This window comes from Lagenorhynchus albirostris, chromosome 17 (genome assembly GCF_949774975.1).
Source record: "Lagenorhynchus albirostris chromosome 17, mLagAlb1.1, whole genome shotgun sequence".
In the NCBI taxonomy this organism is placed as follows: domain Eukaryota; kingdom Metazoa; phylum Chordata; class Mammalia; order Artiodactyla; family Delphinidae; genus Lagenorhynchus; species Lagenorhynchus albirostris.
This window is the reverse complement of record NC_083111.1, coordinates 68,874,539-68,892,122: the sequence shown is the minus strand read 5'-3', so window position 1 is coordinate 68,892,122 and position 17,584 is coordinate 68,874,539. Positions and strand designations below refer to the sequence as shown.

General features: G+C 45.3%; 1 long non-coding RNA gene across 2 annotated transcripts in view; it reads right to left on the bottom strand.

Annotated features, from left to right (window-relative positions):
- The window catches only part of LOC132508055 (uncharacterized), a 101,195-nt gene that overhangs the window by 62,355 nt on the left and 21,256 nt on the right, over positions 1–17,584 (bottom strand). Inside the window, exons 5-7 of one of the 2 annotated variants that reach the window (XR_009536405.1) lie at positions 12,793–12,872; positions 4,401–4,590; positions 1,381–1,551 (exon numbers count right to left, since the gene is read on the bottom strand). This is a non-coding gene — a long non-coding RNA (uncharacterized LOC132508055). Of the gene's footprint in view, positions 1–1,380; positions 1,552–3,106; positions 4,037–4,400; positions 4,591–12,792; positions 12,873–17,584 lie in introns of those variants that run through there. The other variant, XR_009536404.1, reaches the window with a different exon arrangement.

The window sequence follows — 17,584 nt, the reverse complement described above, 5'->3', positions numbered from 1 at the left end:
TTCAAAGAACTATATACCTGACAGTCAATTTTCCTCTACGGTAATTTAAGAAATGAAATCAATCAATGAAAAGTATACTCTTCTGTTTTATTTAGCTATTCATTTGGTAACATTATTACTTTTCCAAAATTTGTATTGCCAGTTATCAGTTACATTGTTGGAAAAATGAGCCTTTGTCAACTAGCCTAGAAAATCTAAACACAACTTATCACACTAGTTTTAGGGAAAAACATATTTCGAGTTTCCATCATTCCTTGACAATGAAGGATAACTTCAATTCAGAAGGCAGAGAAGCAAGATGAGGGCCAAGTGAAGACTAAGATGAAGGTACGCAGAGAGAGTGGTGCCAGAAGAGCTAACCAAACAAAGTGAGCGGGTGTGGGTCCTCCAGGAAGAAAGGAGAGACTTCCTCAGAGGGAATACATCAGACCTGAAGGGAGTTTGAGCTTTCAATTAGTGGCTCATTTACCTGAAAGCGCCTGAGGAGAATGTTGCAGAAAGAAAGAGACTGATCTTTTCAGTCACCACATTTTATGATAGCTTGACTACTCTCCCCCACCTGTTTTAGCCAGTTCAGGCTGCTATCACAGAACACCACAGACTGGGTGGCTTCTAAACAACAGAAATGTATTTCTCACAGCTCTAGAGGCTGGGAAGTCCGAGATCAAGGCTCCAGTAGATTCAGTGTCTGCTGAGAGCCTGCCTCCTGGTGCAGGCAGGACACCTCACTGTGTTTTCACCTGGCGGAAGGGCTGAGGGAGCTCTCTGGAGTCTCCTTCTAAGGCCACTAATCCATTCGTGAGGGCCCTGCCATCATGACCTAATCACTTCCCAAAGGCCCAGCTCCTAATACCATCATCTCCACGGGTAGGATTTCAACATGAATTTGGGGGAAACATAAACTTCAGCAGTTATGGTAAATTCTAGAGATAATGTGTTTTATCTCAGATATATAAACATATATATGCACACAGACACATAATACATATATTATGTGCAGTTAGGAGTTCAACATATGAATTTGGGGGGCCACCAGCAACAGTAGTTATGGTAAATTCTAGAAATAACCCTTTTTTTTACCTCAGATACATAAACATATATATACATATACACATATACATGCATAATATGTATATATATTAGGTGTAGTTAGGACCTCAACATATGTATTTTGGGAGAACACAAACGTGAGGAGTCATGGTAAATCCTAGAAATAACACTGTTTTCCACATCTGTGTAAACATATATATGCATATATACATATACACACACATATATATGCACACACACTGTACATAATATACATCTTATGTGCCACGTGGGTGAGGACGACAGGGCCTGGCCGCGAGGAGAAGCGCGGGAAGCACATGCAGGGCCTACCTGTCCCAGGGATCTTAGGGGAGGCGCCTTCCGCAGCGGCTGTTTCAAGGTGTGAGCAGACGCTTGGGAAGAAGCAGCTAATCATTCGGGCGAGAAGGTTCTTAGGACGCGGTCTGGGGGTCGTGGTCCAGCCCACAGTCTGGTAGGTCCTTGAGGGCTCGAGCGGAGAATCTGACAGAAACGTGCATTTTAGACGTGCAACTTAGACAGGGGTTGCTGTCTAAGTCGACGTCGCCGCGGGAACGGCCAACGGCCGGAGGCCGGAAGACAGAGCAAAGCCCTGGGAAAATGGAGTCGATCCCGCAGACCGTCAGCTTCTCGCGGTACCTTGAGGCGGGATCATCCAGAGGTCATGACCTCAGGTTGACCCGGAGGTGGACCAGGAAGTGAGGCTCCTCGCCCTCCCCTGGCTTTGGAGTGCCCGCCCACAGTTCCTTCCCACAGTGGGAGCCGTTTTCAAGGACGCAGCTTTGAGAGAGTGGGGTGCCACTGAGACCCTTTGGATGGTGTAGGTGACTGGACCCCATTAAAGCCTTTCTATAAACTTGAGATTCTGGCGAGCAGGGGTGGAGATCTACTTGCAAGGATGAGCAAGTAGCACGTTATCATCGTTTGTATAAATAAAAATATTTTTAGTTAAAAGAAAAATATATATGTAATTAAAATTACGATAAAAGTTGACATTCGTGCTTTCCTGGTGGCGCAGTGGTTGAGAGTCCGCCTGCCGATGCAGGGGACACGGGTTTGTGCCCCGGTCCGGGAAGATCCCACATGCCGCGGGGCGGCTGGGCCCGTGAGCCATGGCCGCTGAGCCTGCGCGTCCAGAGCCTGTGCTCCGCAACGGGAGAGGCCACGACAGTGAGAGGCCCGCGTACCGCAAAAAAATAAAAAAATATATATATATACACTCTGTGCCCTCCCCCCGGTCTGCACCCCTACTGTTCTAACCAGGGGAAGACAGCCACATGCCATGAGGCTTTTCGAGCAGCCCTGAGCAGAGGCCCTCCTGGAGAGGGACTGAGGCGTCCCATCAACAGCCAGCAGCTGGGTAAGCAGACCCCTGTGATGGCCACCTCCAAGGTGAATTCTCCAGCCACGGCCAAACCTTCAGAGGTCCAGCCAACATCTTATTGCAGCCTCATGAGAAACCCCACGCCAGAACAGCCCAGCCAAGCTGCTCCTGAATTCTGAAGTCACAGAAACCGTAAAGGTTAGTACATAATTATTGCTGCTCTAAGCCACTAAGTTACGCAGCATTAGATAACTAATGCAAAGCCTATAGGCATCAGACTTCACATACATTATCCTATTTAATTCTCATAAAGTAGAACATCTCATTTTACAGATGAGGAACCTGCTGCCTGGAATTATTGAAGAATTTATCACATGGTCATGGGAGCTGGTCCACAGCCCTGCTGGGCTTTATACTCAGGATAGGTTATGTAGGTCATATGACTACATGTCAGGCCCTGGGGACACAGTCATGGAAACTGGTGAGTGAAGTGTTGATCAGAGGGAGAGGCTCCTGAACAGGAGAAGGGGAAACATCATCAAGTTCTGTGGGAAGAATGGAAGGAGCTAAATTAGCAACGTCAGTAGCAAGTCTGCAGGTCAGCTTGAACTTGAGGGTAAGGAATGAGAACTTTGGCAAAGAGGAAAGCAAAACAAGGTGAGAAAAATAATATAAATAAATAAAATTCAAAAAAAAATACCCAAAAACGGTTATATCCTTTTAATAGCAAATGAGAGGGTAGCCAGGGACACAGTAGGAATCAGTCCAAGTGGAGTAAGAGTCTCTATCAAAACTACACTGCTCATTTTCTGTTACTAGTTGCCCTGGCAATAGGATCCCCACCTTATTGTAATGATATTTAAATGAGAAAAGTGCATGATACTCACATGTGTCTAGTTACCTTCACCTTCTTAGGAGGTCTGAGTAAAATTTGGGCAGAGTTTTGTCCCAGAAAAAGAATTATACCAAAAAAGGAAACTAGGAGAATATGACTCATGGTCTGGGGCTCAGCCTCCCAGGAAGATCTTCCAGATACCCCTGATCTGTTTCTTTCCCTCATAACGCTGGTAGGAGTCAGTGTTAAGTAATAAGGCTTGCACCTTTTCATGTCTGGTGCATTCTGGTTTTAATCTAAAGGAAACCCTGTAAATCAGGGCCCCAGCCTGCCCAGCTGCTCCCTCCCAGAACTCTGTGTGAGGGATTAGAATCCTGTAGGTGCCCTGCTGTTTGGACAGCTCTGCCGGCTTTGACCATTCCTGAGAGTCGGGCTGGCCAAAAAGAGTATATTTGCTTCCTAGAGCTGCCATGACAAAATACCGTAAACTGGGTAACTTAAAACCACAGAAATATATTATCTTATAGTTCTGGAGTCTAGAGTCTGAAATCAGGATGTCAGGAGAGCCGTGCTCTCTCTGAAGTCTTGTGTAGGGGGATCATTCCTTGACTCTTGCTCGCTTCTGGTGGTTTTCTGGCAATCTTGAGTGATTCCTGACTGCCAGCTGTAGCACTTCAACCCCTGCCTTCATTGTCACATGGCCATTTTCTCTGTATGTGTCTATGTGCCTTCTAATTAGGACACCGGTCATATTGGAGTGGAGCCCACCCTAATGACCTCATCTTAACTGGATTACATCTGGATTACATCTGCAAAAAAAAAAAAAGATGTAAGGTCACATCCTGAGGTATTGGGGGTTAGGATCTCTGCAGGAGAATGTGGTGGGGTAGGGGCACAGTTCAACCCATAGCGGAAAGGGAGTAGGACCCACAGTCAGGAGAAATAGGCCAATGGAGAAATGACCCAAAATGAATACCCCAAGGTGATTCACACTTTATATACACCCACCTGCACCCCCGTGACAGTCCTTCTTCCCTTAGCTCCTCACGTCCCTTGCAGTCCTCACAACACTACAATTAATCTAAGAGATAAGGTGCCAGGCTGCAAGGATGAAGATTTGGCTTGGCAGGACTCTGCCTCTGGCTGAGTGTGTGACTTTTCCAAGTTGCCCACCTGTGCACCTGATCAGTGACCTTCAGATGAGTGTCCCTCAAACATACAGCAGCTCGTGAGTCACTTGAGCTTTGGTCAGGCATTCACGCTGGGCAGGAGTTTCATCAGCACAGCAGACAGGTTACTCCCTAGACAGGCTCTGGGTCTCAGGTGTATCTTCTAGCTCCCATCGTCATATCTGCAACTGATCCTTTAGGAAAGGGAATAGGCAAAAGGAACTCTAGTCCAAAAATACTTAGGGGACAATATGGAAATGGCATGCATCACTCCTGGTCACATTCCATCGTCCAGAATCAGCTACATGGTCACACTCAGAATCCAGGGATGCTGAGAAACGGTTTCTAGCTGGGTGGCCATGTGTCCGGTTAAAAATCAGGAGTTCTATTATTAAGGTAAAAGGCTAGAATGAATATTAGTGAAAAACTGTCTGTTGCATTCTTTATACATGTTTTTTTATATTGTGAACTTCTGTGCCATAATTTTTGAAAATTTTATTTTAACATTTGCATAGTTTTCAACCACATAGTTTTATAATAACATCATTATTTTCCTCTTGTTAGACATTTATAGTGTTAAACTTTTGACATTAGAAGTAATGCTACAAAGAAAACTCACCAATCTTTGTGCGATTCTCTGATTATCTCCTTATGATAATCTCCTGAAAGGTTTTCCTGAGGCCCCTTGACCCAGGTCTTTGATCCAGGGACCAAATTAGCCTGAAGAACTGCTGATCCAGGTCATCTTTAAGAAAAGTGAGTTTCCTATGGTCTTAGCACATTCTGCCCTTCCCCCGTGCCACCTTGCTTTGTCCAGCTCTTCTTCTAGGCCCAGGGCTGGCTACCAGCAGCAAGTTACTTGCTTGGGAGATAATTTGTAGCCAGATGCGCCATTGCTAGCTGTTTTCAGAGGGTTTGATTTGAAGGGTTTGCCTTGAAATTGTGTCTCGTGCATCCTTACTATTTTTACTCATCAACTGTATTTGCACCCTGCTTCACAATTTGCAAGATGCTTAACTACACATGATCTCATTGGCTGGGTCCAACAGTGATTTTTCTGAAACACAAATCTGATACGACCACTTTCATGGCTTAAACTCTTTGAAGAACCCTTGGCATTCTCTGATTCATATCTAAATTCCTTAACATGATTTATAAATCTCTCTGACTGACACATCAATTAGCTTTTACCTAATAATAATAATAACTTAATGGATGAAAACAAAAGCCATTTATTTAGCTCGTGATTCTGTGGTGCTTTGAGCCAGTATCAGCAGGGCTCACTTATCCATCCATGGGCAACTGCAGGTCAGCTGTGTGACTCTGTTTCTGAAGATAGCTGGCTGTAGACTGGGGTGACCAAGAAACTGTGGCAAGCATCTCTCATCATCCATGAGGATACCCTGGACTTATTAGAATGTCATTGTTGGGCTTCCCTGGTGGCACAGTGGTTGAGAGTCTGCCTGCCAATGCAGGGGACACGGGTTCGTGTCCCAGTCCGGGAAGATCCCACATGCCGCGGAGCGGCTGGGTCTGTGAGCCATGGCCACTGAACCTGTGCGTCCGGAGCCTGTGCTCCACAATAGGAAAGGCCACAACAGTGAGAGGCCCACATACCGCAAAAAAAAAAAAAAAAAAAAAAAAAAATGTCATTGTAAGTTTCCAAGAGTAGCAAAAAGCTTCCATGTACAAACATTTTTCAAGCCTCTTCTTGTGTCACATTTGTTCATTTTTCATGGGCCAAAGCAAGTCCCACAGTCAACTCAGAGATGGGAAAATAGACTTCCCCTGTTAATAGGAGGAAAAGAATCTGTGGCCATTTTTACCATCTACCACCTCTTTCTCGAGTCTCATCTCTTTTTGTCCCTACTTTCATCTCTATGGACTCTGTTCCAGGCAAACGGAACTGTTCACAACTCCCTCACCCTGCCTTGTTTTTTAGGCTTTTGCTCATGCTAATGCCTTTCCTGCTCTGTCTTCCCACTACTCACCTAGCCAGCTCCTGCAGGTCCCATCCTGGTGGTCCTTTCCAACAGGAAGCCTTCTCTCATCTCCAGCTCCCTGTGCTTCCTCTTATAACCCTTACCACACTCTGTTACAAATGTCTGTTTTCTTGTCCATTTACCCCACAAGACTATAAGGTACTTGAGAGCAAGATGTTTTCTGATGCATACTTGGTACCTAGTGTCATACGGTAGGAAGCACAAAGCTATTTGTTGGTCAACTGATCAACTGCATATGAATGAAAGAAAATAGATGTAGGAAAGCCTTTTGCAAATCTGCAGACAGTTACTTCACAATGATGGAATCTTTGGGCTGGAAGGGACCTTAGCTATCTTCTTGTCTATGCATAAATCCTTAGAATAACATTGTTAAAAATTGCTTCTAAGTCCACTGGGCACATCCCTTCTAAGGGATGAGAAACTCAGCTCTTCATCACAGATAATTCTATTGCTGAACTGTTTTCAGGCTTGAAACTTTTTCTCTCCAGTTGAACCCAAATCTATCTCCCAGTAACTCCTACCTGTTGCCCAAGACCTTCCATCCGAAGCCTCAAAGGTAAAGGTAATCTGTTTCCCATGCATCAGGCCTCTTCATCTGAGATCTAGCAACTGTTGCTCTTAGTATATTCTCACAACCCTCACCATCCTGGTGGCCTTCCTCCTGGCATGCCCAAGTGTGTGTCTGTTTTTCTTGGAAAATGACATTCAGAACTGGACAGGATATTCCCCTGGAACTGGGGGATGCACCTCTTGGTAAACCATTTGTCAAGACCATGATGGCAGCCACGAAGTTTAGGAGTGCTGGGAATTGTAGCTCCCACAAGGATGGAACTCAGCCCTGAATCAAAACATTAGGATGACATTTCTAACTCAACACAGGCACTGGCAGGAGGAAAACCTGAATGTTTTTTACTTGTTCTTATCATTCGTATCCAGGTCAAGGCCCCAAAAGGCCAAATTTTCCAGACTTCAAATACCTCTGATAAAAAGAGGGAAGGGGTGTTGAGGTGTGTTCCATCATGAATAGATCACAAGCTTCGGAAGGAAACAAACATGGACTGGATAACAAAATGCTTTAGATGCCTGTGTTAGGAAAGGGAGTTAATCCCCTAGGGTTTGCATTTCCTCATCACCTCCTGGGCTACTGTTAGGATCATGTGTGTGTAATTAGAGCTAACATTTGTTTGGAACTTGTCATATGTCAAGCCCAGTGTGTACACACATTTTATACATTTTAACATGTGCCTACCTTTACCAAGAAGGTTCTGTGATTATGCTCATTTTGTAGAAGAGGAAACGGAGGCTCAGAATGTTAAAGTGATTTGCCCAGTTTCACAGAGCAAGTGAGTGGCAGTGCTGGTCCATAAACCCAAGTCTTTCCAGCTCCAGACTACAGGCACCCAGTGAACCCTCAAGCCATCTTGGTACCTGCAATTCCACATCAAAAGTCAGAGGAATGGGTGATTCCTGTCCCTAGATGGTGACTGACGTGAGCTGCTGCAGCTCAGTAACCACAGGGCTCACACAGCCACCGTGCTCAGCCCTCAGTGGTAAAAGCCTGGCAAAGATGCTCGGCTCAGAACAATATGCCATCAGTCTCTTGGGGTTTGGCAGCAGTGACCAGTTTTGTTGCTATACTGGCACACCTTCCCAGAGATAAAGTAGAAAGCAGGAAAAAAATTGAAGGGAAAAAGAAAACCCACCCCTAAGTGTTATTTTGCTAACAGCCTCAACTTTGTAATAAATAAAGACTGCAAGTGGGAAGAAAATGCATAAAATGAAAATAAGCTGAATGAATCATGGAACACACTATGTACAATATATAAATATTCATGTTAAATGACCTTTTACTCCAATTCCTGGTTCTCCTGTGTACACTTAGGGCTGAGTGGTTTTGTTCGGGAGGGCTTAGTTACTGACACAATTGCGTGTCACTTTTAGGAGAGCGTGAGGAATAACTAAGAATGATTAGCACAAGTCCGAGTAACGTCAAATCCCTGTGTAAGCCCCAGGAGCTCAAGCACCCTCTCTGCCTTTGGCAAGGGAACAGTAATCCATCTCTTGGTCCTTCCCAGTCAACGGAAACTGAGCTGAGGGAGAAAACGGGAAGAAAATCCTTAATCTTAGCAACAGCAGGATCTGGTATTTTAGCTGTGGAGCTTAAAGAAAAAACAAAACGAAACAAAAAGCCTTGTTGAAAAGTTCAAGTCTAGGTAACCAGTTTCTGAAAAAGTCTTTTGTATGAGTGGGGAGATGGGCTGTGAGGGCAAGAAGGAACGAGGGCCAGGCAGGGAGGGGCCCTGCTTTCCTGCCCAGGAGGGGGTGGGTTCTCTTACTGTGGGAAGAACGTGGCTGCGTTGCTAAAGGCTGGTACAGACTGCCACGGCGCCGGCGCCGATGGGCAGGCCAGCAGAGGGAGGCCAGTGTGCCTGGAGGCTCAGCTGACTCAGGGGCCAACATTCTTTCCTTTGTTCCGCTCTGGCCTCCCAGTGACCTTGAGGTTAAACTACAGTCAAGCCCAACGGCCATGATAACATGTATCTCACTCCTCTATGCGGCTATGAGCTGCTTCCCACCGAAGGCAACATTCTAAATGTGAGCTCTTGGAATTTCCAGAGCGATGAGTCGATGAGTCGGAATCTCGCTCTCTAAGTTACCCCAGCTTGTCCCCACCTGGGAAAGACATGGTGTGTGTAGTTTGTGTGTGAGTGTGTGTATTTATACCATGTTAGGTAATGATCTGCATGCCAAAATGGATCCTACATAAATAATTTTATATATAAGAACAGAATGACTTTAAAGTGCTAAATCTGGCTTTTTCCTGTGCCTCATGGACATAAATTCATTACATCAGCCTTTCCTTCAAACAAGGGTGTATAGTCCATGGAGTTAAAACATTCTAAACTTTCTATAGCTCTGTGCATTTACTCCAGTTAATTCAATAAGTACTTCCTGAACACGTACTATGAGGCAGGAATGCCAACACAGCCAGTGTAGAGAAAAACAGAGACTCTGCAGTCAGACTGGATTCAATTTCTGGCTCTGCTACTTGGACCTTTGAGAACTTAGGTTAAAAAGTTGAAACTTTTGGTGCCTCAGTTTCTTCATCTGTAAAGTGAGGGTAACAATGCCTCAAAGGGCGACTGTGAGGGTTCATGAAGATGCATGTAGGACGCTTAGTAAAACAGTGTCTGGAATCCAAAATTCTTCGCAAGTGTTTGCTGGTATTAAATCTCAGATGCTACCTGCAGAGAGGACACCCCCTGACAGGGAGCATCTTGGCAAGTCGAGGCCCCATTTCCCACCCCTCCAATAACCCAAAGAACGCTTACTCTTTCAAGAACCACTACTTTAGTGACTAGTAGCTTAAATCACATTTTCTTCATAATAGCATGGCCATATACTACCAGAAATGGCGAAGACAAGATGATAGGAGTGCAGAAAGTGGAACAGGGTGCAAGAAGTATTTGAGCATTCCTCAGAGAGGAGAAACAAAACTTAACTTTCGGGCTTCCCTGGTGGCGCAGTGGTTGGGAGTCTGCCTGCCGATGCAGGGGACACAGGTTCGGGCCCCGGTCTGGGAAGGTCCCACATGCCGCGGAGCGGCTGGGCCCATGAGCCATGCCCGCTGAGCCTGCGCGTCCGGAGCCTGTGCTCCGTGACGGGAGAGGCCACAACAGTGAGAGGCCCTCGTACCGCAAAACAAACAAACAAACAAAAAACTTAACTTTCCTTTTATACCAAAGGAAGCATAGACTTATTACGTGGGCTTGGGTGGGGACCATGTGTATAACCCTCTATTACTCCAGACAGGTCCTACTTCATGTGCTCAGCCCTCAATCATTGACAACTATTTCACTTTTGACCTAGAAAAGAGAAATACTAATAATCTTAGCTAACTTTCATTAAACACTTGATGCCCAGAACTGTGATAGCCCTTAATGCCATTTCATTGTTTAATCAGCTGAGCCACGCCGTGAACGAGTTTGTGCAGGATGTTTGACCTACACAGCCATCCCCACTCTCCTCCATTTTGCTCTCTGCCCTGGCAGGCTGGTCTGTACAGATTATACTGCCTCCTCTCATGTCCTCCAGCTTCTAGCTGGGTTTGGCCAGCAGGGAGCCTTAGGAGAGCAGAATTTTGGAGAAAGGAAGGAAAGTCAAGTCAGATTGCCCGCTGCCTCCTGTAAAGTCATTTCCGGTGGACTAAGGTCATAACTTTTCTCAGAGACCTTTTTTTTTTTTTTTTTGTGGTACGTGGGCCTCTCATTGTTGTGGCCTCTCCTGTTGCTGAGCACAGGCTCCGGACGCGCAGGCTCAGCGGCCATGGCTCACGGGCCCAGCCACTCCGCAGCACGTGAGATCCTCCCGGACTGGGGATCGAACCCATGTCCCTTGCATCGGCAGGCAGACTCTCAACCACTGCGCCACTGGGGGAGCCCTCAGAGACCTTTATTAAGAACCACTGCCCCATTTTGGTTCCTGTTCCTTCTTTCTCCCCTCTTTCCTAGTGGCTTAGGAGTGGCTTAGCTCTGTGCTGTTAACCTGGGTTCCCTCATTATCTAGGGTGGTTCCCTAAACCTTTCACACATCTATGATTTCTCCTTTTGTGAACAAGTCCTGTTTGAATGATCCTTATCTGAGTACAGTACCTATTTCCTTTTGGGATCCTGATACACAGATACTATTATTATTCTCATTTTACAGGTAGGTCTAGAGGGGTAAAGCAACTTGTCCACCTCATAGCTAGTCAGTGGCAGAATTGGATTTCAAAACCAAAACTGTCTAAATCCAGAGCCCATGTTCTTAACTGCTGTACTGTAGCAGCGACAAACAGTTCTGGACAAGGCAGCCCAGCTGGGAAGCCTGGGAGATGCAGCCTCAAGCAACACCTCATGGAAACCTGCAGTAGGCAGAACTACATAGTACAGGCAGATTGAATACCTGTCAACTTCTTTATCAGGCAGGGGCTAGCACATGTGAACTGGGGGTGAAAGATGAACATACTCGTTAGGTCTCCTTGTCCTGGGCAGAAAACATCTGCTGGTGCAGAGAGGCCGTGTGGAGCTGTCAGATCTCACTCACATTCAACTCTCGGCTGGGAATCACACTCCAGGGCACCTTTGGCCTTTCTCTAATTGTCCTGGCCAAACCGTGAGAGGCTCCCATTGGGGCAGAGTCTTATTTAAAACAGCCAACCAGGGACTTGCCTGGTGGCGCAGTGGTTAAGAACCCGCCTGCCAATGCAGGGGACACGGGTTCGAGCCCTGGTCTGGGAAGACCCACATGCCGCGGAGCAACTAAGCCCGTGCGCCACAACTACTGAGCCTGCGCTCTAGAGCCCGCGAGCCACAACTACTGAGCCCACGTGCCACAACTACTGAAGGCCGTGTGCCTAGAGCCCGTGCTCCGCAACAAGAGAAGCCACCACAATGAGAAGCCCGTGCACCGCAACGAAGAGTAGCCCCCGCTCGCCGCAACTAGAGAAAGCCCGCGCGCAGCAACGAAGACCCAACACAGCCAAAAATAAATAAATAAATGTATTTTAAATAAATAAATAAATAAAACAGCCAACCAGACCAGGACAGGCAATGATTGATTCTTCATCCAAAAGAAAAAGCAAGGCTACTTTTGCCCCTGAGCATCAAATTCATTCACTAGACCCCAGGAGAATTCATAGCGGGAACTAACTGAGGATGTCATTTTCATCTAAGCAGGACTGCCCTCCGCATGCTGGCTTCCATCTTCCACCTCAGGAAGCTCAATGATCTATATTTAATGCTGCAATACTGAGGCTTCCTCTGCAGAGTGAGGAATTTATCATCTCAGGCTTCAGATTAAACAGAGAGAATTTTTTAGCTAAAGTAGTTACGTGTACACATTTCCATAAATGGTTTTATGATAAAATAAGAAGTCTACTTCCTCTGCCTAAAGCATAAAAAAAAAAAAGAGTTTAAGCAAAGACTCTCAACCATGCCTTCTTCCAAGGAGTTCTGTTATCTCTTGTTTCCATCTTGGCCCTTGCTGCCCTGAATCGTGTTTACAGGTCACCCCCTGCAGCGGAAAGTGAGATCCTTGTAGGCAGATCATGTGCCTCTTTCATCTCTGTGTCTCCAGCCCAGCACAACACCTGGAACACAGCAGGCACTCAATATATATTGTGGGATGAAGAGACACATGGATGCCCCCAGAGCACCCTGCAAGGACTGTCATCAGAGTGTATTATCCAATTATATGTTGACTCATCAGCCTCACCCACAAAGGCAGACACCATATTTCATTTAATTTTATACCTCCTATGTTTGGAGCAACATGACTGCTCAAAACATGTTTTGCAGAAAAGTTGGTAAAACAGATGTAGCAAGCAAGAAATATAGCTTCATTAACACTTACCTTCCTGCGTTCCTTGGAGATACTTGTCCAGCTCCTTGGGTTGGTGTCTATGGGCTAAATGGTTGCAATTATATGACATTCTGGAAAAGACAAAAATATGGAGTCAGTAAAAAGCTCATTGTTTTCCAGAGTTTCAGGGGAGGGATGAATAGACGGAACACAGAGCATTTTTAGGGCGGTAAAACTATTCTATTCGTGATACTGTGATGGTGGATACATGACATTATGAGTTTGGCAAAACCATAGAGTGTACAACAAGGAGTAAACTCTAAGGGAAACTATGGACTTTAGTTAATGTATCAATATTGGTCCATCAATTGCAACAAATGTATCACTAATGCAAGATGTTAATCATAGAGGAAGCTGAGGAGGGGGAGGAAAGGGGGTTTATGGGAACTCTGTACTTTGTTCTTAATGTTTCTGTGTATCGAAAGCTGCCCTAAAAATGTAGAGTTTGCTAATTTAAAAAATTATGCATCTTAGCTGGTCACTCAATATGGAAAATATAAGAATAGAGGGGCATTGGCTCAAGTAGGGGGTGTAGCCCCCCTCCACTTTATATCCACAAACACATCTCAGGTTTTCCTTCTCTTGGGTCCGTGAGTCATTTGAAAACTTCTCGTTTCCCTTCCCCACCCCCCAGCTCCCACCTCCACTCCTGGCACCATAAATGTACCCTGAGTAGCTTGAACTAGCTCCTGGCTCTGTAGCCCAACCTTGAAACCCATGGATTCTTCTTGAGTCTTCTCATGGACCTCTGCACAACATACCTGATTTAAACTTTTCTCATTTTGGCTTGTCCACTGCATTCAATGAGAAATCCCTGTTTGGGCCCAACCATCTCCCATAAATTCCCATTCAGGACCAGTGCGTAGGGGAGATGAGATAGCCAAGGAATGCAGGGAGAAGGGAACATTAATTTTGAACTGGCTATATGTGAAGCCAGACTGTTTTCATATTCCAAAGTCACAGCCGAGACTCCTCAGCAATCCTGCTGATAAACACACCCTAACTGCCAGCAAAGAATCGAAAAGAGAACTAAATAACCCCTTGAAGCAAACCAGAGCAGGTTAAATAAAAGCGGTGGTACCACAATTACTGGCAAATGTTTGCTGTGCAGAAGGGGTGCCTGTGAAACACCGCAGGGCACCAAGACAGGGAGGAGCAGGTTCCACCAAGTAATGAAGTGCTTCCGAGAAGGAGCTGTGTCTAGAAGGTTTCTGAAATAAGCCACGGCTGCACCAGCTAAGGCTCCTGGGAAAGAGGAACAAACTCGCTCTTTGGCAGCAGGGAGGCGAGAAGCACAGCATCGCCATGGCTACCCAGCAGAGCCTCCCTCAAAGCCTTTCAGGAATCTCTACTATTTGTGGAAACTGGGTAGCATTCCCCAAAGGCCAGCATTCCTCCACTCTCCTGCACTTTCAGTGGTTGCCTCTCTTAACTTTCCTTCAATCCAATTAAAAAGCGAGAGTGGGCCCTTACACTCCGCTCATGCTGGGGACCCTCAGTGACACTCAGGTGGAATGCCTCCATCAGAGACCCCTGCACGGCGGAGGTGATCCCAGTGATTTCTGTTTGCCTCAAATCCCATATATTCACAGATCCCAATGTGGAACTTTGTTAGCATATGCTCTTAAATTCCTAACAGGATTGGAGGAAAAAAATAGACCCTCATTGATGTGACTGATGTGCCAATTAAGGACGCAAGTCTTTCTTCTTTTGCTTTCTGTGTGCTGTTTTCCCAACACAATCTCAGACGGAGGTGAGTGACAAGTAATGTAATCTCTATTGTATATTTGCCACAAAGAACACTCAGTTAGAAACCTTCCCATGGGGGGCCAGCCATGGATGTTAATCTGCATTTTTTCAAAGAAAGTAAGGAAAATGTGTAGATTGGTTTAATAAGGTAATGTTTTGGAAAACAATAGAAACTGATTTTTAAACTAGCTTAAGTTCTTATTAAATCCAGACTCTCCCAACCACCTAACAAAACAAATAAATCAAAAAAAAAAAAAACTTCTAAAAAGAGAGCCTGTGAGGTTTTCTGTTCAATGGTCCCCAACACTGCACATCTATTTGTCTTTTCTGGCCACTATATCTCCATTATTCCAGAAGGGATCTCAATTCACTTTTAGAATGGTGTCTCTAAAATTGCTCCTTCTGCAGCCTCTCTCCAAATATGAGGGTCTGTTGGGAGCTGCCAATGATCGTATCCCAATTGCTTAGCCTTGGGGTGAGCATCTGACCCACAGCAGACCAATCAAAGTTCTTCCTAGCTATTTTCAGAATAGAATTAAAGAGGAAGAGACCTGTTTCCCTTTAGGTGGGAAGCTGAAGAAGTGATTCCTGGATTCCAGACTTAGGGGAAGTAGTTTGTGTAAAGGAATGAAGATGACATGCAGAGAAAGGCAAAGACATGATAAGGAGTACCCTGCAGACATTCAAGTCCTTGGTCTAGGGTATATGTGGTAGATTGTGATACAGTAATGGGCCCCAGTAAGCCTTGCCTCCTTGTATACACAACCTTGCACAGTCCCATTCCACACTGATTCAGGTCTTGACCAAGTGACTTGCTTTGGCCAGTAGGACATCAGCAAATGCAATGCAAGCACAGGCTTAAAAAGCACCTATACGTTGGGACCCACCCTTTCTCTTGCAGCTTTCAGAACTCAGTCACCATGTGAAGAAGCCCAGGCTAGCCTGCTGGAGACAGATGGCCCAGCCAATAGCCAGAAACAATTGCCAGCCATAAAGAAGACCATCATAAACCATTTGGTCCCAGTCACGCCACATGTGAGACACCAGAGATCATCAGAAGAATCATCAAGCTCAGCCCAGTCCAAAACGATGACTCATAGCTCACAGACGAGCAAATGCAGTGGTGGTGACTTACTTCACCAAGTTTTTGAGGGTTTGTTTCTCAAAAAAAAATAATTTGCTGCTCTCTGAAACTGTTCTACCACCACGTGAAGAAGGTGAATGTAGGGCAAGAACCACGTAGAAAGAAAATCCCAGGTGTCCCAAACATCCCAGCCATCTAGCTAAGGTCACAGCAGTAACACTGTGTCCAGGTGACACCACATGGAGCAGAGATGAGTCTCCCCGATGAGCCCAGTCCAAGTCGTCAATCCACAGATTCATCATCAAATAGATATTTGTCTGAACTTAAACTTTAAAGTCACTAGGTTTTGGAGTGGTTTGTTATGAAGCAAAAGCTAACTCATACAGCCTTCCTGAAGCCACTCCATTCTTGCTTTTCTCATAAAGGCAATTTATTCCCCATTCTGCCCAATTTGCTGTGCATGATTATTAAGTGCTTTCCTAATATCCAATCACTTCTTTTCCTTTGACTACAAAATCCTCATTTTGTGTAGGGAGGCAATGTACCCAACTAACCATTCACTCTATCCATTTCTCTTGCAGCTAGATATGGTTATGTGACACAGTTGAAGCCTTAAAGAAGGATATGAACAACTGATGAGATGGACCACACCCCTTCCATTCTCCACCTTCCTTCTTTTTTTTTTTTTTTTTTTTTTTTGCGGTACGCAGGCCTCTCACGTTGTGGCCTCTCCCGTTGCGGAACACAAACTCCGGACGCGCAGGCTCAGTGGCCATGGCTCACGGGCCTAGCCGCTCCGCGGCATGTGGGATCTTCCCAGACCGAGGCACGAACCCATGTCCCCTGCATTGGCAGGCGGACTCTCAACCACTGTGCCACCAGGGAAGCCCTCCACCTTCTTTCTCACTAGAACACAGATGTGATGACTGGGGCCACAGCAGCCACTTTGAGTAAGCGAGTAAAAAAAAAATTTGAGCAAATGAGTCATGAGTAAAAAAAGAAAATAAAAAAAGAGATGTCAGACCTGATATTGTTGACCTTCTAAAGCAATGCCAGTGACCACCTAACTCCAGAAGTGTTATTGTACAACAAAATCAGAAACTTGGTTCCAAGACACCTGTGTAAAGTGAGCTTCTGTTACACACAACCAAATACAATTTTAAATGAGTGAAGTTAGATTTTTGTCACTTGTGACCAGAAGAGTCCTGACTAGTGATTGGGTCTTTCCTCTAGGGAGTCCTCTGGCCATGTCTGAACTCCAAACCTTAAGGTAAATGCTCCCCCTTACTCTCTGATTTGCCTGTAGACACAAAGTCATTTCCCTTTTTCCCCTTAAAATAGATGAGATAGGTGGATATTTCCAAAAAGTATTTTATTAAAATCCAAACAAAAACACAAAGGAAATAATTACAAGAAATATAAACAGCACGTAATTGCCCTATTCCCATGTTTGACACTAAAATCACCAAATAAGCTTTAAGAGCCCCTTTTCTAATCTCTTTACTTTATGGCAGTAGTTCTCAAAGTGGAGCCCCCAGACCAGAGTATCAGCATCCCCTGAGAACTTGTTAGAAACACAAATTCACAGGCCTTAGCCCAAACCTACTGAATCTGAACCATGGGGGTGGGGTTAGCAATAAGTGTTTTAACAAGCTCTGCAGGAGATTCTGATGTAGCCAGTGTCTGAGAGCCTGCTACCTTAGCAGAATTATTTGCCAGTTTCTTGCAGGTAATTAAGCCCTGTCTCCTTTTCTTCCAGGCGGCGTTGGGTAGAGCCAAAGGTGTGGAATCAAAGAGTACTTGGAGCCACATTGTGACTCTGCCCTATTATCAACAGCTGTGACATCTTGGGCCAGTTGAATAACCCCTAACTGCCTGGGGTCTTAATTTCTTCACAGGTAAAATGGGATATTACTTGTTAGGATTATTTAAAGATTAAATGAGATGAGA